The 23,850-nt window shown below is 35.8% G+C and overlaps 1 protein-coding gene across 8 annotated transcripts in view; it reads right to left on the minus strand.

The window, feature by feature from the left end:
* The window catches only part of TENM4 (teneurin transmembrane protein 4), a 1,541,819-nt gene that overhangs the window by 916,502 nt on the left and 601,467 nt on the right, over positions 1–23,850 (minus strand). For all 8 annotated transcript variants that reach the window (XM_031505163.2, XM_077781310.1, XM_077781309.1 and 5 more), the window contains one exon: positions 6,310–6,385. The gene's annotated coding sequence lies outside the window, so the exon portion shown is untranslated. The remainder of the gene's footprint in view (positions 1–6,309; positions 6,386–23,850) is intronic.

Raw genomic sequence — 23,850 nt, forward strand, 5'->3', positions numbered from 1 at the left:
AAGCTGAGTTTGTATTTTAGCTGTCTTGAAGATCCCTTTGGCATATCTTACTTTTGAGTAAGCAAGCCCCCCTGAAATGCTTCATCTATGAGAGTGGTGATATAGGCCCTCTTTGTCATCATGTAAATACCTTAAAGAGTAAAGGAATTTGAAAATCAGAAAGTCCTGAAGAAGAAAAGAAAAACCTGAGAAAAAAGACATTGCTGAACAGACTACATTTATGAGCAGAGATGTAACTGAAGTCTCCCTTTAACAGCAGTAGTCACCTTTTCCTGTCACATCACATAGACACAAGAAAATAAAGAGTTTAGAAACAAGATTTTCTGTACAAGGGTAATACCATTAGCCACCTTTAAACACTTACACTTTCATAGCAGAAGATTCAGTACTCTTTTATAACTTTTTACCAGAATTGAAATTCTATCAAGCAGGGCTTCATTTGCCAAGCAGAAGTAGCAGTATACATTAAATATCTGTTCGACTACTATGCTGCTGGAATGCAGGCACAAGAATTAATATTATTTGTCTGACAACCCCATAATAAAACCTCATCACAAAAACACCCAATTTTTTTGTCAGGAAAATATGAAATAGCTGATTTTATATCCACACCTCAGGATCTGTCTCAAAATACCTCACTTCATGAACTTTATAGACTTGAAAAAAGTAGAAATGTGGCAAAAGATCTGTGTTCTTCAGATCTTTCTCTATTCTAAATTTATTTTGAGGGAGAGGTATACAAATAATGAATTTGGTCCCAGATATTGATCTGATATTGTAATGCTCCGTATCTACTTAAGTGTACAAAATTATGTCTAAAGCTATCATTAGAAATAAACAGGCCATGAACAAAGACTGTTAATAGAAAGCAAAGGAAAAGTTCCCTTGGGAAGTATATTAAGAAAGCTTTTGAATTGCATAGGCAACAGTGGAAGAAATGAGAATACAGTACATCATGGTATCACAAAATCATATGCCTCATCTATACAAAATTTCATATAAAACCCAAGGGAGGCAATGACATTGTACATATGCTGTGGTGTGATGTATTAGCAGAAATGTATCTACCACAAAATATCAATTATCATAACTCGGTTAGTTTTCATATGTGTATGTGTATGTGTATGTGTATGTATATATACACATACATATTGCTTATTGTGCCACTGCTGTATAATGACTGTAGAAAGCTAGAAATTAATAACTGGGTCACAAAGTCCAGTCCTAGATACTTTCAGAAAATCATAATATAGAAGTTTAGTAGTGAAAGCAATAATGATAGACCTATTATGGTGAGGCTGATAAGCAAACCAGTCTGCTATAATTGTGATGTGTTCGTTGCTATGACGTGATCTCTGGTTTATAACACGACTCATAAACAGAATCGTTCTTCCAGGACAATGTCTTGGTTTAGTTTTGTTTCAAAAGTACTGCAGCTAACACATTGTCCTGTGATAGCTGAAGTAATAATTTCTGATAATAACAAACAAAATTAGATTTTAGAAAAAGACAAAAATGTGCACTGCCCCCCAAAATTAAAAAAAAAAAATCAAAAGGAACACCCTCTGTCATAAAGCTTTGGCCCCTTTGCTTATCTTATTTGGAAGCTGGCTGCTATCTCCCCCACTGTATCTCACTAGTCTCCCCTTATTCATAAGAAACAGAGATAACTTAGACTCCCTCATAATGTTCTGCTTGAAGGATTGCTGAACAAGGCATTGGCTGGATTGGCCTCAATGTTTTTCTGAAATGGCCATCTGGCATAGAGTCAGATATCTTAGCACTCTGAAGGCCTCAACTCTCAGTCTGGTCACTTCAGAGAGTGAGGAAGCCAAGTTTCTTCTTATGCAATACCAAAGAATCAGAGAATGGTTTGAGCTGAAATGCACCTTCTAGCTGCAGCCCCTGTGCTGTGGGCAGGGACACTTTCCACTAAACCAGGCTGCTCCGTGGACAAAATGACTGGGTCAGTTCTGGCTTCCAGTCATGCAGAAAACAATTCTCCAACACTGGTCATCTTCTAGGGTGTCCTGACATCTTTTTAACTGGCAACAGACATACTTGTGACCAAGACAAGAAAAGAAAATCTGAAATTTCAGAATTGTTGTGGAATGGAGTTGAATACAGGACAAATTCTGCTCAAAGAGATTTGTTATAATTTTTCTTAATTCTGACCAGAAATAAATTGTTACAGAAAGAATGCTGAGAATACTTCAGTTTCAGTGAAAATTTCTGCTTTTGCCATTTTATTTATGTTTTGTTCATTACTCTATATATTTTAATTTCAAGAAAATCATGCTCTCTCTTTTAATATTTACATTAATTGGAAGCCAAAATAATTTTTTTTTCCTAAGTTTCTGGGTTTCAAATAAAATGTACTTTCTCACAGAAACTGTTCCATCAACACTAAGTCATCACAATATTATCAATATCCACAGACAGCACTTGTAGCCCAGGGTTGGAAGGACCCTGATGCCATACTCTCCCCATTCCCCTTTGGAAAAGCTTTGAAAAAGCAGTTGCTTAATTTCACAGGGTACAAGGACCACAAATGTTGCTGGTGGTAACGTGATGAGTTCATTCATGGGAGACTCCCAGCATCATCTAGCAAGTTCTGGTGTTGTTTTATAACTGAAATTAAACTTTGCCCAAGTCAGAAGACACTGCTAAGACATGGCTTTTGTTGTCACTGGAGTCCAGATATCAAACAGGCTGTAATTTCAGGGTGGTGTAACCCAGGGAACTACAGGGCATTACCTTTGAAGAAAGCTATCCTGCAATAATCTATGCTTCCATACCTTCCTTCCCTCCTGCATATTGTCCCATTCTGTCAGCAGCTATGTTCTTAGGAAGAACTATGAATAGATAATGCAATGTGGTTTGTTTTGTGATGGACCAGATGGCATCCAGTGACAGATATATTTCAATAATACATTCCCAGAAGAGGACACTTCTGTTCCTCTGACAGTACCTGAACGATGCAAATTATTTATACCTTCAGTAAAATATTTGGAGAGTCTCCAACAGTTATATGTAAAATTATTTGCTTCTATTCAATAAGAAAACACGTTTTGATGTTGTTATTTTTTTCTTATTTTTTGTTCTGTTTTTTTTTTTTTTTTAATCTCAAGAAGGAAGATAATAGAGAGATCCATGTTCCTTTCACAGACAGGAATTTATGACTTTATTTTCACTAAAATATGCATATTTTTCACTAAATTATGTATATTTTCCATCAGTCTCAAACAGACTAGATGTTTAATGCTACAACTAGGCTTCAATTAATGATTCAGCTTTAAAAAATATCAGGTTATAAGTCTACACAAATACTATATTCACTGACATCTTAGTGGGATCAATATGACAAAGGCTGTGGTGTTCTGCCTTGCCTCTCTCCCTAACAAAACACAGAGAGTGTTGTCATTCACCATTATGGTTGGGATTCAAGGTCTTTAGAAGCCTGGCAATAAAACATATTGAGGCTTGAATACATACCTTCCATTCATGGCTGAATGACTTTTAATTACAAAAAATTCTCTGAATAGCCTCTACCAGAAAAAAATAAGGTTTCATTTAAAGTCTGAAATTGCTTTTATTTTAGGAATCATGTCTTATTTCAGTTCCATAGTTCTGATTCTGCTACGTATTCAACAGCTATTTATTCTTAAAGAAGGTGTAACTTAAATTCTGGGTTTAGAAAAATAATAATCTGAAGTTTGCATGATTCTGCTGCATTCTATTTCAGGTGGACACACACAGAATATGCTCAGACTCCAGAGCTTACATGCATTTTACAAGAGATTGCTTTCTAACCACTCTTTGAAAACAGCATCTTAAAAATCTCTGATGTTTCACTAGCTCCCACAGCTAAAAACAAGGTGATTTTTTCTGAAAAAATGTAATTGTTCCAATTTTTATCCTATAATTAAAATCACATGTTATTCTATCCTTGTAATTTTTGGAATTTTTCATTGTAGGATCTGCTAAATGTAAGTTTGCCAAATCTATGGCCCTCCTCTCTTTTTCTTAATAGCAATTTGCCACTCAAACTTCTGCCAACTGAAACAGTCAGAAGTTACTTTTATGTTACTTAAAAGAAATAAAGTGATATATTTTTGAAGCAGTGGATATAAATTGATGTTTACTTTTAGTAATAGAAGTCCCATAAGTTGATAGGTATAAACTGGTGTCAAGGGTATATAAAGAACTTAAAATTCAATCAGAATGATGCTTTGATATATTTACATATAAACTCACATTTCCAGTTTCATGCATTACATGTAAATTATCAGCTATCATAAGGCTGCTAAGAACTGGTAGTTCAGAGCTGTGGATCTAGTTCAGCAAGAAATGAGTTTGGTTTTGCACACAGGACTACAGAAACATCATCTGAAATGCAGACATAGACTTTGAAGTAGAGTAAGAGCAAAAGATTCTCAGCATCTGCTAACAACTGTTGTGAGGTTTGGGTTAGAACTTGGATACAATCAGCCAATTTGCATCAATCAAGTTTACTTACACTTCAAGACATAATGAACAATGACCAACAAAATTAAATACATGAACATAATATATCATCAAAATGCATTCTTGATGACAATGGGTAAATAAACAGCAGAACTCAGAAAATATTTCTGATTTTTTTAGTATTTTTAGGATAAAATGTAGCCTTTGCTGAATGATTTTGGCTGTTCTCATAGAAATTTCAAAGGGCATGACTAGGGCATTTCTAGGTGCTACACCACTGAAGATTTAATTTGCAACTAAATAAAAAAGAAACTGATAGTCTGCAACTTTCTGTAAACAATGAGCTCAGCCATCATTTTAATATCAATTTCAACTTATAGACTGCATAGAGGGTGTATAGTGCTGCCCATACATAAACATATTCACAGAATTATAGCCTCAGTTATTTTCTTTATGGATTATAATTGAACAATGGTGACAGACTTAGACAAACTATCACAAAAGCATCAAAGCTTTATTGGGCAGCCAAACCATTACTGAAGCTGTGACTGGACATTGCTATAACAATGTTAACCACGCCAACACCATGCAGAAAAGGTGATCCCAGACCACAGCAGCCAGAAAAACTCATCTCTCATTAATTCAACTGTAGAAAGATTAAGTCTATAACATTTTCTTGAAAACATCTAGACAAGTCTATTATGTGACAGGAATAATCTGTCAAGAATTGGTCACATTTTGCATACCTCCATATCTGTATTTAGTTCAGTAAATACCACTGATTTTTTGTTATTTTGTGTATGTGCAATCATTAAAATGTTTCTTGAGGACATCTGGATAGCGTTTCAATTATATAATTGCCTAAAACCTACTATTTTTCTGATTAGTAAATAAGTGAGTGACCTAAAGAAAACAACATTCCTACATTCCTTTTCTCCAGCCAGTGCACTGCAAGCTATAGATGTAATGAGCCTTACAGAAAACTGAGGAGGCTGCCAGACAAACTCCATGCTGAACCTGCTGGTGGTAATCCCACCACACAGAGCATAACAGTCTGGTAAATCCACCTGTTTCTGAGAAGTGGCCTCCCATCATTCCTGGGTTTATCTTTGATTTAAGCATTTGATTTGATTCACAATGCTGCTTAGAGCAGGGATTTGAAAAAACCCTTACAAGAGATAGCCAGATCTTCTCCCACTGGCTTGTTTGTGTACTCCACTCCATTAAAATGCTACAACTTTATGTTTGTTAATCCACACCTCTAGAAGGAAGTGTGTAATTTAGTCTCAATACATCATCATTAACTATTTGAATCCAAGCTATGAACATCAGTGGAAAATGATGCGACCTAGAGATCAATTCTTAAATTAGTTGTTTTGGGATGGAGGGATCAAAACTTCCAAATTCCGTAAGTCTTATTTTTTTGAGTGGGAGAGAAGGGTCCTAGTTTATAAAGCTGTTTTCAAATTTTATGCTAATTATAAAGTGTTCCAAAACCAGATTTAGATCCTCAGGCCTTAAAATTCCTGCAGGGTGAATTACTTTAGAAAAAGAATTGTTTTCTTTAGAAAGGCAATCTATTCCCGCAGGCTGGCAAAATTTAAATCTGTGATGGCATCTCTAACAACAAACCCAAAAAGCCCACAGGTGCTGGTTTAGCTAAATAAGCTCCTCTAACAACTTAGTCTTTATGTCATTAAAAATGCAGCAACGCTACCTGAGTTTCTAAAAGAAATATGAATAAAGAAGAAGCACGGAAAAAGAATTACAGGCATGACTTCTGAAGCCATAAGAGATTGCAAGACTGTGAAATTGTAGGAAATCTGAAGATATTTTCCTTACCTTAATTACAGATTTTCACCATGATGTCCCAGAAGCAGAGAGCATCTTAATTTCCAAACAAAGAAATATGTCCATCCTACCAAAAAAATAAAGAGGAAGAAAATCTGAAATTGGAAAAAGACTTTCAATTTCAGATAGTTTGCTTCTCTTGTATAGTTATGGAATTAGAAAGGAATAATGAAGTCCTGTTTAGTGCCAAAGGAAAGAAGGTTTAATTATATTTGCTGTAAGGTGATCATAGCATTGTAAAACATTTAATGAGTGTTAAACTAAGACAACACAACAGAACTGAAGGCTCTTTTTGTGTGGCCAATTCAAAGAGCTTTCAGAAAGTCACCATCTTTTTATATCATGGGTTCATACAGGAGTTTTTCTGAGCTGTTATCCACAGGATGCACATTTTTATTTCAATTTCAGCATATTAAACTATATTAAACAATAAAAAAAAATGTAGTAAGGTCTGTAGTAAGGTCAGTGAGCCTCCATTCCTGGACCTAAACCTAGGATTACTGATATATATATATACAATGGGAAAAACTGGTCCAGGTATACCTAATAGTATCAAAATATCTATCTCATATATAACTGCACATTTTTGTTATCCATCCTGTATCCCACTAGGCCAGCAAAGATGCTCCATCCACTTAAGGCTGTAGCACTTAGCATTCAAGACACACACACTTTTACATGTGTACATATGTTACAAATATATAGATATATACTTTCAAGGTAAATACACAATAGTAATATAAAACCAAAACATTTAACTTTTAGTCAGTACTCTTCTGATATAATTTCAACTTCCCAAACTGTTAAAACACCATATGGAATGGTCTTGATACAGAAGCAGAACAGATTCATGGAATCATAGAAACAAAACCATCTAGGTTGCAAAAGATGTTTAAGATTATCAAGTCCAACTGGTAACCCAGCACTGCCCAGCCTACCAATAACTCATGTCCCCATGTGCTACATCAACACATCTTTTAAACATCTTCGAGAAGAGAGACTCCATTGCTTCCCTGAACAGCCTGTTCCAATGCCTGACAACCTTTTCTAGAGAATTTTTTCCTAACATCTAATCTAAACCTCCCTTTACACAACTTGAGGCTATTTGCTCTTCTCCCAAAATTCTGACTAACTGCATTAAACACACTGATCATTTTTTCTTTTGTTGAGAGGAAGAGTATTTTCTGCTTTCCCTGAAATTGTCAGAACAGTAACAGATCCTTTAGTTTTGGCTGTTTGGGGAGTCAAAGTTATAACAACCCTTATTTCCTAAGAAGTTCCAGAAATGTTATGAGATGATTTGAGAACAAATCTGCTGTCATTTGAAGTTGAAACTGTAGCATTTTGATACTGCTAACTTTGAACCTAAATCTGATATGGATCTTGGCCTCAAATCTAACAATCCCAGAGCCCGAATCTTAGAATCATAGAAAAAGTGAGGTTGGAAAAGACCTGTAAGTTCAAGTCCAGCCATCAACCTAGCACCGCCACCATGTTCACTACTAAGCATATATTTCTTCAAGTGCCCTATCCACACGTTTTTTTAACAGTTCCAGAGATGGTGACTCAACCATTTTAGCACTTATCTAAAAGTGACCAAGCCTTTTCAGTAGTTTAAGTTTAGTCACCACTGTCATAGTAACTCCAGTCACAAAATTAATTCACAGGTAAAGGAGACTTCTGCAAGTAGTTGGCCCCAGCTTGCTCTGTTCCCATTTCCCAGCTGTTATGTTTTAAGCAGCAGGCTATTGAGGCTATTGACACTCAGCAGTGAAAGTAAAAAAAAAAAAAAAAAGCATAAAAGCCCCAGGCAAACTGCCTGGAAAATAACAGTGGCTGAAATTTACAGGGACAATACTTGCAATACTTGTCACTGAAATTTTGTGGATTGTCCTTCTTACTTAGACAAGACTATGTGCTGCCTTTGCCTTTGATAGCTAAGGTGATGAATCTAAATAAGATGAACCAGAAAGAAAATGTGTTTAGAAAAACAATTTTCCTCTACAGAAAAATTTTAAATTTTTTTCCATCTTATAACTTTTATATTTATCTGAGCAAAATTTTACTTATATAAATCATTACTATATCAAATGTTTGCTTCTCCCTCAGTTTAATAGTGTAGAAATCAGGAAAATGTATTTTTTGACTGGGCCTTTCACAAATCTTAGACAAGAACAAGGATAGAATGTGATATAGTTATAATTATTTAATGAGTTACAGCTTATCAGTTAAGTTCTATGAATTGTTGTTTTCATGATTTTCAGCTCTCCCTACCTTTCAAGTTAATATTAAATTTTAAATCAAGGAGAAGATGTATTAGCTTAAATAGCCTGACTTTGAACACAGGATGGCTAAAAGAAGACATGCTGGCAGCTGAGCATAGCTAAGAGTAAGGTGTATTATTTTAAGCTGGTGTAACTGAAGTCTGTACTTAAAGGAAAACGTTGGTGATTCTTTTCATCATGGATTTCAGTGAAAGTACTGTACCTTGCACTAATGTGAGTGAAAGAATTGGACGATAATGACTTCTGAAATTTAGGAGGATTTCCTTCCTTATTTTCTTCCATTCTATTATTTTTCTTATTTCTGCTACACTGGTGGTGCTTTTCTCTTTTGATTTGCTCTTAAAAATTGACCTTAGTTACTTCCCACTGCAGAGACTACGTGCCTGTGCACCAGTTTAATGCTAACGAGTAAAAAGTTCTAAAGTCTAACAATAATTAAATGGGCACTTGCAATTGATGAGCACTTGGGGTGAAATACTGTTCTTTAACTCAAAGGAAAAGCAAATTCTTGATTTAGAGAAGGGAAAGATGAAAAATAAAATGAGAAAAAAAATTCTGTCAGAGCAGCTGTGAAACAAACAAACAAACGAGCAAGCAAACAAATAAATATAATAATTTTGAATATGCCTGCTTAAACTTCTTCTTTTATTTGCAAGAGTGGTGTCCTTCCTGGAGCAATATAGTCCTTGTAAGACACTGCATTCACACAGTATATCAGAGTTAATGAAGAGACTAATAATTAATTAATTCTATCTTTCTGACTATCTATCTATCTATCTATCTATCTATCTATCTATCTATCTATTCATGTCAGAACAACCCTGTCCTCACAGAGGAAAAAAGGGCTATTTGCAGTGCTGAATTTAATTATACAGAAAAGTGTCAAACACCTTTACCCTGCATCTGATCCCCTTCCAGCCACTTCTGATCCCACCTTCTCCTGCTGAGGCTTTTTCTTTTGTGGTGAGGAGAGTTACCAGGGAAATCATAGTGAGACTGGACTAAGCAAACTGGACATTGGTCATTCCTTGCATTTCCCCCAGGCAAAATAGCAGGGCATAAATAAATGACATTGCTGATATGTCTTTGACTTCAATTGTACAAGAGGGAAATGTATGAATTGATTTATCTTATACTGACTTTTAAAATAGTAAATCAAAGGGTGGTTGATTAAAGGACTATCACAGGGAGAACACTCAATACAGACTGCAGTACCTGTCCAATCTCATGAGCCCTGCAACACATGCTCATAAGAATAAAGAAACAAACAAATGCAGCAGGTTTCATACTGCATAAGATAAGTTTTCATTTGAAGATCCCTTTCCATGACTCTCAGATCCAACTTTTTCACAACTGATCCTGTAATTAATTTACAAACTGCCTGCCATGAGCTCTTGGTCCAAAATAGAAGTTTCAGCTCTGCAGAGAAACCAGTAAATGCCTGCCTCATATTGCTCACCATAGCTGCAACCCCAGCTGATAAACTTTCTTGACATTGAGAATTATATTAACATGTCAACAGGAGCATAATCCTTTCTTCTTATTACAGAATCATAGAACTGCTTGTGTTGCAAAAGACTTAAATAATACCCAGTTCCAATCCTCTACCATGGACAGTGACATGTTACGCTATACCAGGTTGCTCAAAGCCCCATCCAGCCAAGAGAGAATCATCAAGGTTAGCAGAGATCTTCAAGATCATCCAGTCCTACTGCCCGCCCAGCACAACCATAATCACCCCACACCCGTATCCCCAAGTGTCACATCCAGATACATCTTGAGCATTTCCAGAGTCAGTGACCTCATCACTGCCCTCAGCAATTTATTCCAATGCCTAATCACTCTTTCAGTTAAAATTTTTTTTTAATATCTAGACTGAAACACCCCTGATGCAACTTAATAGCTATTTCCTCTCATCTTTTCACTCAAAAAATAGCAGAAGAAATGAACCCCACATCAGTTCATCCTCCTTTCAGGCAGCTGTAGAGGCCAAAGAGGTCCCTCAGAATCTTCTCTTCCCCAGCCTATACAACCACAGCTCTCTAAGCTGCTCCTTAAAAGACATGTTTTCTAGATCCTTCACCAGATTTTTTTGTTCTTCTCTGGACAAAAGGACATTGGGATGCTGGATTTCAGAACCCCAATGTCCTTTTTGAAGTGAGGGGCTCAAAACTTCACTAGTACTTGAGCTGCAGCCTCACAATGCCAAGTGTAACAAGAAAATCATACCATTTTTTTACAGCATGATATTGGATAAATGGCAGGTATCACCTCAGGCAGCCACAGTGCTTCTAAGTACATTTTTCTGGTCTGCTTTCTAGGTGTTTTTTTTTTTTTCCTAATTCTCTTTAGAAAGATGAATAGATCATACATCTCCAAGGAGCAACCTTCTTTTACTAAACTATAAAGTCAGAGCCCACCCATTTTTCTGTTATGTCTCCTCTGATGTTTTCAGATAGATAGACTATGAAATGAAATTAAAACTGACCACTCTAAAGCATCCAGTGTGATTTTGCTCATAATGAAGATTTAAAAAGATAATAATGTTTTATCTAATTATTGTGTAAATTAAAATAATCTCTTTACTAAACTTATTTACTAAACTAAATTTACTTTTCTTTGTCATTAGACCAACATTTGCTATTGCATTGCAGTTCTCCACTATATTATACTTTTGCTGCTCCAGTTTAGTCATAATCATTGTGAATAAGCTCCATTACAGATGCTTCTATAAGATCTCTGTGGTGAAGCTGGAAAATCTAGGTCAATTTTTTCACTGAAAAGTGAATCAAATTTCTTTCTGATGACTTTGGAAAGTGTGATAGGGTAAACTCTGATGAACTCCTAAACTTTGATCAGCACTACTAACCCATAGCATGACATTATACACTTTTATGTGAAGCAGCCACTAATAAAAGAACTCTAACACTCATCCAGCTAATATTTTATTACAGTTGGGGCTTCTCAACTGTGGTAACCACATGGCACTCTCATTTACTTCTGTGTACTTCCAAATTGTCTCATCTCCATGACACTGTGACCAAGCAGAAATACAAGAGAGAATTTAGCCTTGTGAGTCTATCTCATGAGGGAATTACATAAGTTAATGAATATCACTGAAAACATGGATTAAAAGAATCCTAAGTAAGGTGTTTGAAATCCCCTGCTGTACTGGGCAATTTCAGCAGCTTCCCTTTTTTAAGCTTTTAACCAAAATATCTTAACAAAAATAGCATTCCTCTGAGTCTACTGTGTTTCTGGACATGAAATGCCTATCTAGTGTTCATAGAGCTTTATGGAGTAGATTTGGGATTTCACTAATTTTACTTTTAATTCTCTATCTTGCCAAGCAGCTTGGTGGGTTGGACTGACTAGCTCTGTTCTGCCTTATGCTGTAACATTTTAATCCTCAGTGAGTCCCACAGGAGCAAATCGACGCACATGAAACCTCAAAATGAAGTCAGGTTATGCAATCAGAATTACTGATTTTTCTAATGCTGTCTAACTTTTAGGATATTTTTGATCAAGTAGGATAGTTTTCTCCTATTTCTACCCTCATTGATGGTGCAATTTTATGTAAGGAGCGCAACATCCCAGTAATTCCTTCTTGCAATGGTATAAGGCAATCTCCCTGCTATCCTTCATGCTGTTCTTTGCGGTCTTCTGATGAAAGCTGCTAAAATAAGCACCATGTATTATTCATATATTAATTCGCTCTGGCATATTGGTTTCAGGAAACTTCATTTGAGTGCACTAGGAAATCAACATCAAAGAAAGACAGTTACACACAGTGAATACACTAAGCAATGGATGGCCAGGCTTGACACAGCTCTGAGAAGCAAATAAATAACATAGAAATTCTGTAATCTCCTGATGATCAGGAAGAAAAAAAGAATGAAGGAAGAAAAAAAAAAAAAGATAACAACAGCAAGAAAAGGCCCTCTAATAACTTTTCTTTACCATTTGGGGCAGTCTTGTGCAGTTTAGTAGTGAATTAGACCTTATGAATAGAATCATGTAGTATAGTCCAAAATATGGATAAGGACTATATAGTTAAGAAAAAGCATGTTAAAAACAATGTGATCCCTGGGTTCCTTGTCTTTCAGCCTAAATTCTTCAGGGGAACTTCTCTAAGAATTTAAGATGCTGGTGTTATCTATCAGTCTTCAGAATATCTTGAACAGGATATTCAAAAACTGATCACTCCAAAGTTCCACTTCACTTCTGAGGTTGTGGAACAAACTATCAGCAGAAGAATTTTTTTAAAACTTGTCCCTGTTCATTTTCCAGGGTTTTTTCTTAGAACCATTTTTTAAAAAGATCTTTATATGCATATATATATATATATGGATGGTAATAATATTTTTTCAATTTACTAATTTTTCTCCAAGCCTTTGAAAAACTGTTTTCATATATGCTTATGAAATGAGACACTCTGAACTCTGGGGGAAAAAGTAGAATTTTGCCACGTAACACTGAGATATTCCAAAAACTTTATGACATAATTACTCATAATGAACCTTGAAGCTTAAACTCTCGATTCCATAAAGAAAGGCAGTATATGTGCACTGAGGGAAGACAATTCATAGCAATTTTGTCAGCAAAATTTTTACAGTAAAGGCCTAAGCAACACTTCATCTATCTGTCACTTGTCTTGAAAGGGCAGATTACTTTTTCCTCAATCTTGGCACATCCAATTAAAGTAGACTTACAAGCCAGGCAGGTGTAAAGTGCAAGCCAGCACTTGTTCACATTAGCAATTATCAATGGAAAAATACATAAGTGCTGAGGCTTGGCACAACAGTTACCCTGGCAACTGTTCGTGCTCAGAACCTCAGCAGAGACTAACATGACAGTTTGACATCTTTCCCCATAAAAAAAAAAAAAAAAAAGATTGCATTCTCTATTTCTCTCTCTTTTTTTTTTTTTTTCCTTCATCTCTTTTCGTGCTGTTTTTCCAAAGCTCTTGGCAGTGACCCTGTCTTGTTTAACTCTAGTTGAACACCTCCCAGAGGGAGCTCCCCTATATCTTGCCAATCTTTAGAGCATCCTCTGTGAATACCAAGTGTTAAAGTTTACCTGGCCAAGCCTGACATCCAGGAAAGAAGGATGGCAGGTTGGAGAAGCTGTATTAGTGCTATTGGCACAGGAGGGTCAGAAACTTGTTGTCCAAGTTAACTTCACTCAATGTTGTGGAAAAAAAAAAAAAAAAAAAAAAAGGATGAGAGTACAGGGCCTCAAGGTGCACCAGAAGAGGTTTAGATTTGATATATGAAAAATGTATTCAGGGAAAGAGTTGTCAGGTTTCAGAACAGCCTTCTCAGGAAAGTTGTGTGGTCCACCATTCCTGGAAGTGTTTAAAAAACATGTAGAGGATTTGGGATATGGCTTGTTGTTGAACATGTTAGTGGTGCTAGCATGACAGTTGGATTTGATGATCACAAAATTTTTTTCCAACCTTAACAATTTATAATTCTAGGAATGCATTGCTTTCTTTGTCCTCATATTCTGGAATATCCATGCACACCATTCTTCTATAGCAACTTGCCTTAAGGTCCTGGCCTTTCTGACTTATGCATCAACCTTGCAAATAGTTCCTTTTTTGTATTCTCTACTTTCATAAATACCAGAGAAAGTCAATCAGAAACAGACTATATGAATTTTTCCCCTGTACAGGAGAAAAAACCCACACCTCCTCAATTCTGCTAAGGAACTCAGCCCAAGCAAGCTCTGTGCAAAGTACAGATCATACCCAATTGCTCAGCCATTGAGGTCAGAAAGCCTTGAAGACTCAGCATTCTTCTGGATTAGGCTTTCTTCTGTGGGAAACTTGTGGACTAAGTTATGTGAACTTATTGACTGTTAGCTGCCAGTTCTTTTTTTCTCTTTGACAATTTCATGTCAAGTGGAATTAAAGAGTGAGATGAGTATCTAAAAATTTTGCTAATTAGTGACTGTTTTAGTTAAAGCTTGCCTGATTCCTTTTGCTACAATTTATTACCTTTTTCTGGTTTTGGTTTTTTGGTTTCAATGTCCCATATTTAGGAAGTCTTTTAACATCCATTATTTTCCTTCAGTCTTATTTTGTCTTCATATTTGTTCACATCTTTCAATGTTAAAAAGTTAAATATTAAAAATCTGCAGGTTTTTTTTCAGTGATTTATTTTGTTCCCTTTTCTCCCTTGATGTGTGTCATTCTTGTCTTTCAGCTCATCATATTCTTACTCATTGGCATCTCTACGTGGAGAACAGCAGAAGGATTGAGAAAAACTGTCCTATTTTTTTAGGGTGAAGGTAAAAGAAAAAACATTTGAGAAGTCTGGTAATAGAGTAACAGCTTTCATAGTGAAATTGATTTGATAGTTTGGTCTTTACTCTTAAATTCTAGACAAATAGACTACATAAGCTGAAAGATATGCAGAAAATCAAAGTAAACATATCACACTGTTTACAGGAAAATTCTACATTTGCTTATTATTGCAGATGCTATAGCCCTAGACCTCACAAATTTCAAAAGAGTAGGTTTTGGCTGTGGAATAACATTGACCTGAAAATTCAAGATGTGGAGCCAAATCTTACTGCCTGTGTATCTGTGATCTTTTCCCATGGGCAAACATAATCTGTAGTGTAACCTTAATTCTGTCAGTAGGATGAAGGCATAATAAATAAAAGTAAAAAACATTTTACAACATTAAACAATCTTTCACAGCTATTCAATCTGACAATTTTGACCAGTATTAAATTTGTTGAAATGTTTCTAATAATGAACAAGAAACAAAGTCATACTTCCTCTGATACAGTTGCATTGATTCGAAGAGTGAGCTAATAAACACTATCACTATATTCATATTCTGGGGCTAACAGAAACTGGTTTCTTTCCCTGCTCTTCTGTGGGCTGCATTGCAATCTCTTCTGCAACAACATAATTTAATTTAAAAATCATGATGCTATAAGTACTTGAGAAGCACTTAAAGCCATTCAGTCAGAGAAAGGTCATGTTAACATAAATATTGAAAAGAATGATAATTAGGCAAGAAAAACAGCAAAACACATTAAAGGGAAATGAAGCAATTTTTAAATGTTAACATCTCAATTCAGAAATGTTTACATTACATATAATGGTTCCATTTTCAATGAGCATTCCACTAAAAAAAAATATTGCTGAGCAAAATTATGAAAGAGAATTGCAACCATAAATGACATTGTATCCATTTTATCATCCTGAGAGAAAATGAATTATCTGAATCTTGTTAAACACAACAGAATTCAAATCATTCAAGCATGACTTACAACAGAATGAAGTAAAGAACTCTCTTACTAAGAGAAATGTAGTCAATTTTTTTATGATAGTTCATTATTTAAAATCCTGAATATTTGAAAGAGTTGCAAAACATTTCTTCCTATGAATTATCCAATACATATTGTCCTGAGTACAGGTAAGAATGTCTCAGCAATGTTGGCAATTTCATACCCTGAAATATACTGTGATTGCTCCTCACAGCGTTGTTTTCCATATAACTCCCCCTTGAGATCAAGAAACTTGGACTAAGTGGCACATTTAAAACTCCAAGACAGGCTAAGCTGATTGTTGTTTCAAGGTAACTTTAACTTACAGTATGTGCTTTTCAAGTTTAACTTTGAGGCATGGTTTATCTTAACTTAAAATGTTACAAGAAACCTTAAATCTTTTATCAAAAGCTTCCTGATAATAAATATACTGAGTCAAATTTTCTTTTCATTTGTAGCTGTTACCATTTCAATCTGCTAATTTTAAAATAAATTTCAGAGTAAAAATTAAAATTCCCCCCCCAGAAAACTGTGAACCAGTGTCCACTCAGGTTTGTCATCTACATAGATGTCACAACCAGTTAGAATACCAATGTATTGCTACAGGAGCATGAACTCCAAAAGAAAGGTCACTGCAATGCAGATAACAGGGATTTAAAAATAAATGGCTAGGCAGATACACAGAGCACTAAAGACATGTGGGAGGAGTTTTTAAATTCTCATTGCTTTTTCCACAGTATAAAGCCTCACAGTTTAGCCTGAACAATTATCTGGTCAAAAAATATTTCTGAGTTTATTTATTTTTTAGTCAAATGGAAGGGAGGAATTGTAAAACAGAAGTTAGATATTAGGAAGAAGGTTTTAAGACATTGTGAAAAGGAACAAATTTAACCAAGAATTTCTTCTTTAATTGCTGCCTCCTACACCCTTCTTTAAAATGCAAATCAATCTACTTAAGTGAATTGTCTTTAAAAGGGCTGTCACGTGAGATCACCCTTATTTGCAGAGACCTGAGAGAGCTTAGAGCTATATGTGTATATGAAATATCTTGACAAAAATATGTTCCTGTGGTTTTCATTCTCAAAAGTGGGGTTGTTTTCCCTTCATGCAGCACATTTGCCAACAATGTAAATGCCAACAGAAGTCATTAAGGCATCACAACAGCAGCATGAGAAAGTTACTTAGCATTGTTGTAAACACCAAGATTTTGATTCTAGCAAGAAAAAATATGGGCTCCATAAAGTTCTGCTAGTTGTTGCACTTCTTTCTACTTTTGTCTCTAGGCTGTTACCTGCAAATTTTATGTATTTAAAAATAATGTAGACAGAAGGTGCACAAAAGTGCAACAGTCTTGTGAAGCAGCAACAGCAGAAGTAGCACAAGCCATAGCAGAATTGTGGCAATATTTTTCTTCTTAGCTGCTTACCCACCGTTACTCACTGGGACTGTTGTTGGGTTATTTTCAGGATACCTAAAGGCAGAACTGCTGTGATTTCTGTAAATAGACTGTTTTCAAAGTAAAAACTGAATTTTGATCTAGACCTGAAGTCTAATGATGAAGCATCCAGCTGCAGAAAGTTTAGCAAAAATGTACTTCTACAAAAAAAATTTAATCCTAAATTTCTCTGCTCTACTGGTATTTTGTAACAGTGTGGAAAGTGTGTCCATGGGAAAACTGAGAAAAGTACAGATTAATAGAAAAGAATGCAAAACAAAAGAGAGTCAATACATTCTTCTTTGATAGCCTGTGTAGAGGGTGCAATAACCCTTTCCCGATCTTGATTTGGGCTTTTATGTAAATGCCTCAGGAGAAGATGCTGCAGCCTCCTAAGCAACTTTGGTGTTTTGCTTTCCTGTTAAAAAGTTCTCCCAGCAGTTTCCCCCAGAGCTCTCTGATGCAGTTGAAGCCTTTGCTTCTAACTGTATTCAATGAGGACAAAGATAATGTTTTATTCCTTTTCTCTTTGAAGGTAATTTCTGCATATTTGGATATGATTATCCTGTTTTCCTTTAGTCTTTTGGTCTCTAGACTAAACAGTCTCAGCTCTTTTAGGGATTATACTGATTTCATAATGTCTGGTTGCCATTTTTGGAACTTAAACAAAACCAACAGATGTATAGTGATACTAGGTTGACCAAACAGTCTCTAAAATGTAAATATGTTTTACACAGTAATATTTCTTGATTCTAGCTGAGGAAATTCCTGTTGACAAATGCTTATAAAGATAGCAAGGAACATATTGAGGGAATTGACATGAGTAGCACAGGCCAGTGGTTTATGACATCAAATTAATGAGTCATAACTATAATTTTTACTTATCAGATGTCATCCCTTTGAATTATATCAAAATTATTAGCTCAAAATTATTTGATGACAAATACACATGGGATTTTCAAAAGAAAAATAAGAGTTAGTCTAGACCTTATATTTGTATGTTCATGTGTTTCTGCTGTGACAATCATTATGAAAACTCCTGAAGAGAATATTTTGCAAATGGTGTATAACTCTCTCCCAAGAGCTGGGCTGGAGTGATGACATGGACCCTAAAAACCTTAGCTTTTATGCTTATTTTAAAATCAGGATTTGGAGTCGACACAAGCCATTTGATATGGGGAAGCATCCTTTTTCCAGAGGGATTGACTATGTGTGCAACAACTTAAATCTGTGGAAATGAATCAACTGAGTCAGCTGCCGATGACTGCAAAAATGGCCTGGATGCCATTTACAGTTACCTTTTTAAATGGGAGCTTGAAATTAGGAGAATTATAGCAAAACTGTCATTGAGGAGAGATCAACTGCCTGGAATTTGCAATGCAAACCTATTATCCTTCATGCAGAAGGAAGATAAGTGGGGAAAAATATTAACAGCCACAAGAGTTCTCTCCCAGCTGCAGTCTCATCTTATTTATTGTTGCTACTTATTTATATATATGTATTTAAAAGTTTAAATGACTTGTTAGCCATGCATCAAGCTAACCCCTATAAATGAATGTTTTATTGCAGCTGCTACAGCTTTTAATATTGTTTCTTATCATACTCTTAGTGCCTAGAAACTAGAGCCGTGCTTTAAAGCCCCATTGTGCAAGCCTCTGTATGAGCAAGTGACACAACAACAGATGCCACCTCAGAGGGCTCACAACACAGGATCTTGAAAGGATGGACCATGTGAGCAGGTAAACATCAAAAGGGACAGGTGGGGTGACAAGGTGACATAAATGTCAATATGTTTACTTGAAGGAGCAAGCTTTGCAGCAAAGATAGCTGTGTCGTTTCAGAATAGTGGGAGAGGTCTTTCTCTTCCTCTGCTTATTTGTGCTTTCTGGCACTTTGTGGCTTCTGAAGTCCTGTCCTCTGCCTGGCTCTTCCTGGCATCCTACCACTGAATAGAGATGGAAAGAAGGCAAATGATTTCCAATAGAGACAAGTTCTGGGTTTACCTAACACTATTGAGGAGTCTTTTTCACAGCTGGAGGAAAACACTCATGCAAATAACAGATTAAAGTTACCAACATCTGTGTTGGCTATGGGCATCTATTCCCTAAAACAAAACAAAACAAAACAAAAAAACCCAAAAAAAACCCCCAAGAAACCAAAAACAAATTCATTAGCAAGGGACTATAAAGCCTCCACAGCCTTAAAAGATCAAAGGAAGAAGAAAGAAGAAAGAGGTACCTAGCTGTTTAACAAGTCCAGACTGGAAAAGCAGACAATCCAGCTGAAATAAACTATAGAGAATCTGCTCTGGCTTTTCTACACTGTGGGAGTTCTAACCTGAATTCTTCCTTCAAGGTTGTCACGACTGAAGAGAGATGATTTATTAGCTACTCTTGACCTGAGTCTTTGTAGGTTAGAACCATCATCCTGGTTTCCAGTGACTTTCACAAAAATGTACATTCCCTCTTTTATAGTTTCTGATGTAAAGTCTGGTCCTATTGCAAATCTATTGATTTTCATTCACTATTCTATTCAAAAGGATTTTTTATATATGTCTATGATTTTTCTGGATTCATCTCCTACCTCAATAAGCCTTTCCAGGACCTGAGATCAACTGAAGTGATTTCAGAATTAGTTGGTGAACAGGAAAACGTAAAAAGTGCTGGCAAATTGTGATCTCAACAGGGGCACCCAGCTCTGCATTTAATCCACTTCATCACTCCTCTCACCTCTCTCCAGAACCCAGTAAGGGTTTTGATTGAAGAAAATAACAAAACAGTTATAGAAGTGCCACTTAATTAAAGAAATTGTGGATGTCCCTCCCGCGGTTTTGTTCAAGGCCATGTTGAACGGGGCTTTGAGCAGCCTGGTCTAGTGGGAGGTGTCCCTGCCCATGGCAGAGAGGCTGGAACTTCATGATTTTTAAGGTCTTGTTCTACCCAAGCCATTCTGTGATACTGTGATTTAATTATGCTCATTGTATGCTTAATTTTAGGATCTGCTGTTAAGGTCATCTCTTCAGTGAGAAAGGAGGCAGCGAGAAACAGCAGGTCAATGAGATCAAACTGGGATGCAATCAAACTTTAAAAATATTTTCTCTGGTTTTGAAGATTAGTATTTGCACTTGGCTGAATAGCACAGAGTTTGGATAGAATCAGTATGTTTTGATTTGGATTGTTTGTTTTATTTCCCCAGAAAATATTTAGATAGCATATTCTTTAAAGTGTGCTTCAAGTGGCTGGGGTTTTCCATCCTACTGATAATGCTTCCTCTAGAAGTCAAAAGTACAGGGGCTTCCCAGATTTTGTTTTTATCATACAGAAGCTTATCATGTTAAAATATACACTTTTGCACGTTTATGGAGCTGAGAGAGTTAAAAAGGCACACAGAATATTTCTGTCTGATTTTTGTTTAAGTCAAAAGACCTCATGGAAACTAGAGGTATCAGATATCCCAAGTTAGGTGTTCACATGCAGCATTTATATATAATTTATATAGGTTGGAAGGGGCCTTAAAGACCATTTATTTCCAGATACAGAAAAAGTGTCAAGCTCCCATTCTCTGGAGATAAGACAATATACTCTGTGGAGTTGGTATGCATCTCCTAAAGCACAGTCCAAACTGTGTGAACAAGATAATAACACCCTGGAGACCTTGGCAGTCAATTTTCATGCTGTGACTTAGGCAACTAAAGGCACTTGATATATTGTGGGCTATCCCACCTGATCTCAAGTAGCCATTCCAGAAAGGTGGAGATCTCCCATGTACCTGTGATAGGCAGATGATTTCAGTATAAGAAATTATGATGATTCCTGCACTTAGACACCTGAATTATGTCTTGTTGCTTGCAATGACTCTCTCTTCATTTGCTAAATTTATAAATACCTAGCATACAGATAGACACTTGTCTATAGTGTAGATACAGACACATGGAAGTAGTTAGCTGAATCCAAAGACACACTAGGAGATAAGCAGTTTATCACTGGAAAATAGCCTCCACTTGAGAGAGAACAACTGTTTATCTGCTGAACAGTTGAACAACAATTAAAATGAAGTAATAACACAGAATTAAAATAGATATCAGTTTAATGCAAAAGGCAGATAGACGTGGGTAATACAGTATTAGCACCAGTGTTAACCTGAGACACTTACAATTAAACCAGAACCTGTAGCCCTACACGCAGTCCAGAGACCAAAAAAAAAAAAAAAAAAAAAAAAAAAAATCAAAAGACAAATAAAAATATTGACCACTAAAAGCAAAATTTTTAGATGCTGCCTAGAGATATAGTTACTTGGACTGACTTGTCTGTGTCCTTGAAAAAAACTGACTTTGCAGCAGAAGATGATGGGAAAAAAAAAAAAATAAGAAGAAAAAAAAAAGGAAAAAAAAAAAAAAAAGCAAAAAAAACCCAACCTGTTTGTAAGGAAGACAGGATTAAATTCCTTGAACTCTCAACCAATCAAAGCTTTTTTCTCTGATGAATGTCCAAGCTTCCCTGGAAATTAATCTATTTAGAGCAGCTATGCCCATACCAGTATTTTTTTTCTTTTTAAGGTAAAGTTGAATTATGCTAAATTATATAATAAATGAAAACAGAAAAGAAGGAGACTGCAGACCACTAGCTTAGGTTGGATATCAGATATTTAGAGCGTGGCAAGGTGAATCTCATCTCATATTGAGATACGGATTTTTTAACTCTATTTAGAGTACCTAACTTTGGACTAGATCCACATTTCAAAGGATAATGAGCATGCTACCACCTTAAAAGACTTTGGAATCTGCTCCTTTGTGCTGCAGTTCATTCTCTGTTTAGTATGGATAATCTGTCAGATAAGACTGTCTTTACCTCATAACAGTATTGTAATGGTTAAATGCAAATATGTTAAATGCACAAAGATTAATGTAATGGAGACTACCATTAGGCAGCTGGCATCATGAATTAAAATGAAAATCAATGCAAATATCATAATAGAGTATGTTTTAACCTGGAATACTGCTTGACTTCTTCAGGTTATGGTAGGAGATAGAAAGATGTCATAAGTCTTTATTCTGGTGATCTCAGTCTTTGCATGCTCTGTTCCATTACTGTAAAATCTCAGCAGCCATTTAGGATTGACTCCACTTTAAGTCCTTTGCATAGGTAATCAGTTTAAATTGCTGTCAACTTTGCTGCTTTTTTCCTTGCCTTAATTCTGGGTCACCTACCATTTTTGTAGCATCTGAAGGAGACTAGAAATAATATTTCATCTTCTGTATAATTGTACAACTTTAGCAGTACAATTCCTTTATCTACTCCTTTCACTCCTCCACATCCTACTTAGGCATACAAATGTTTGCCAAAGGGCTTTCCTATTTTCTTGGTTACTTCTATTGGAATTACAGAGTCTAATACATTTGAGATTCTGTTCTTTGACATTTTTCAGTTATTCTGATTTCCTTGTGATCTGATTGTAGTAAATAGGAATCTCTTTACCATTCTCTTGCTGTTCAAAATAATCCAACTAAAATCTCTCTCTCAGACCATAGAATCATAGCATAATTTCTGTTGAAAAAGACCTCTAAGATCATGTCCAACTGTTAACCACGCTTATCAATATACTGTGTCCCCAAGCACAATTTCCACACACCTTTAGAACATTTTCAGGGATAATGAGACCACCCTGTACAACGTGTTCCAATTCCTGACCACCCTCTCAGAGAAGAAATTTTTCTTAATATGAATCTTCCATGACAATACTTGAGGTCACTTTATCTCCTCCTGCCTCTTGTTATCTGTAAGAAGAGGCTGGCCTAACACGTTGTTACAATGAGATGCATTACCCTAACTTATCCCTCATTTGTGATAAATGGTGAAGACTCTCAGTGACATCAATTTTATTTGTGTCCTTCAGAGGCAGGGCAGAACAGCATGTTGCAGCATTTAGCTGATAAGAGATGACATCTCATAGAGATGTTCTTCTCCTTTCCAAGTCAGGGAATACACAAAGTGTTCTAGCATGTATTTGTACTTATTGGGTAGGCTGTGTTGGAGAAAGCCATAAATGAGTCTCATTACAGCAGAAATCTATATTCTTCCTTATATCATTATATTATATTTGAAAAGTCATTCAACACAGATGTCCCAAAACCTGGCACACAAGTCTGTGCATTTTTTGACCATCCCATGGTCCCCTTCACAAAATGACTGAAACTATAAACATGCTAGGGATTCAATATTTTCTATTTTAACTGATTACCAGTGCAAATTTAAAGGACACTGTCATAAATCACAATCACTCATGTATTTTCTGGAAATATGTTTCTGGGAATAATTTCAACAAAAAGACAACAATCCTGCATACAGATAAAAAGCACATACATACACAAGAATAAGAGGAAAAACATACAACAAAATTTCCAATCAAAATCTCAAAATGCAGTTGCCAACTTTGTTCTCAAAAAAATTATCATATTTCCTTTTAAGTTTGCTTTGGAAAGTGTAGGACACAAACTTGATAGACCCAGCTCAATTCTCAGCCCTTCCA

The sequence above is a fragment of the Lonchura striata genome, chromosome 2, assembly GCF_046129695.1.
Source record: "Lonchura striata isolate bLonStr1 chromosome 2, bLonStr1.mat, whole genome shotgun sequence".
Classification (NCBI taxonomy): Eukaryota; Metazoa; Chordata; class Aves; order Passeriformes; family Estrildidae; genus Lonchura; species Lonchura striata.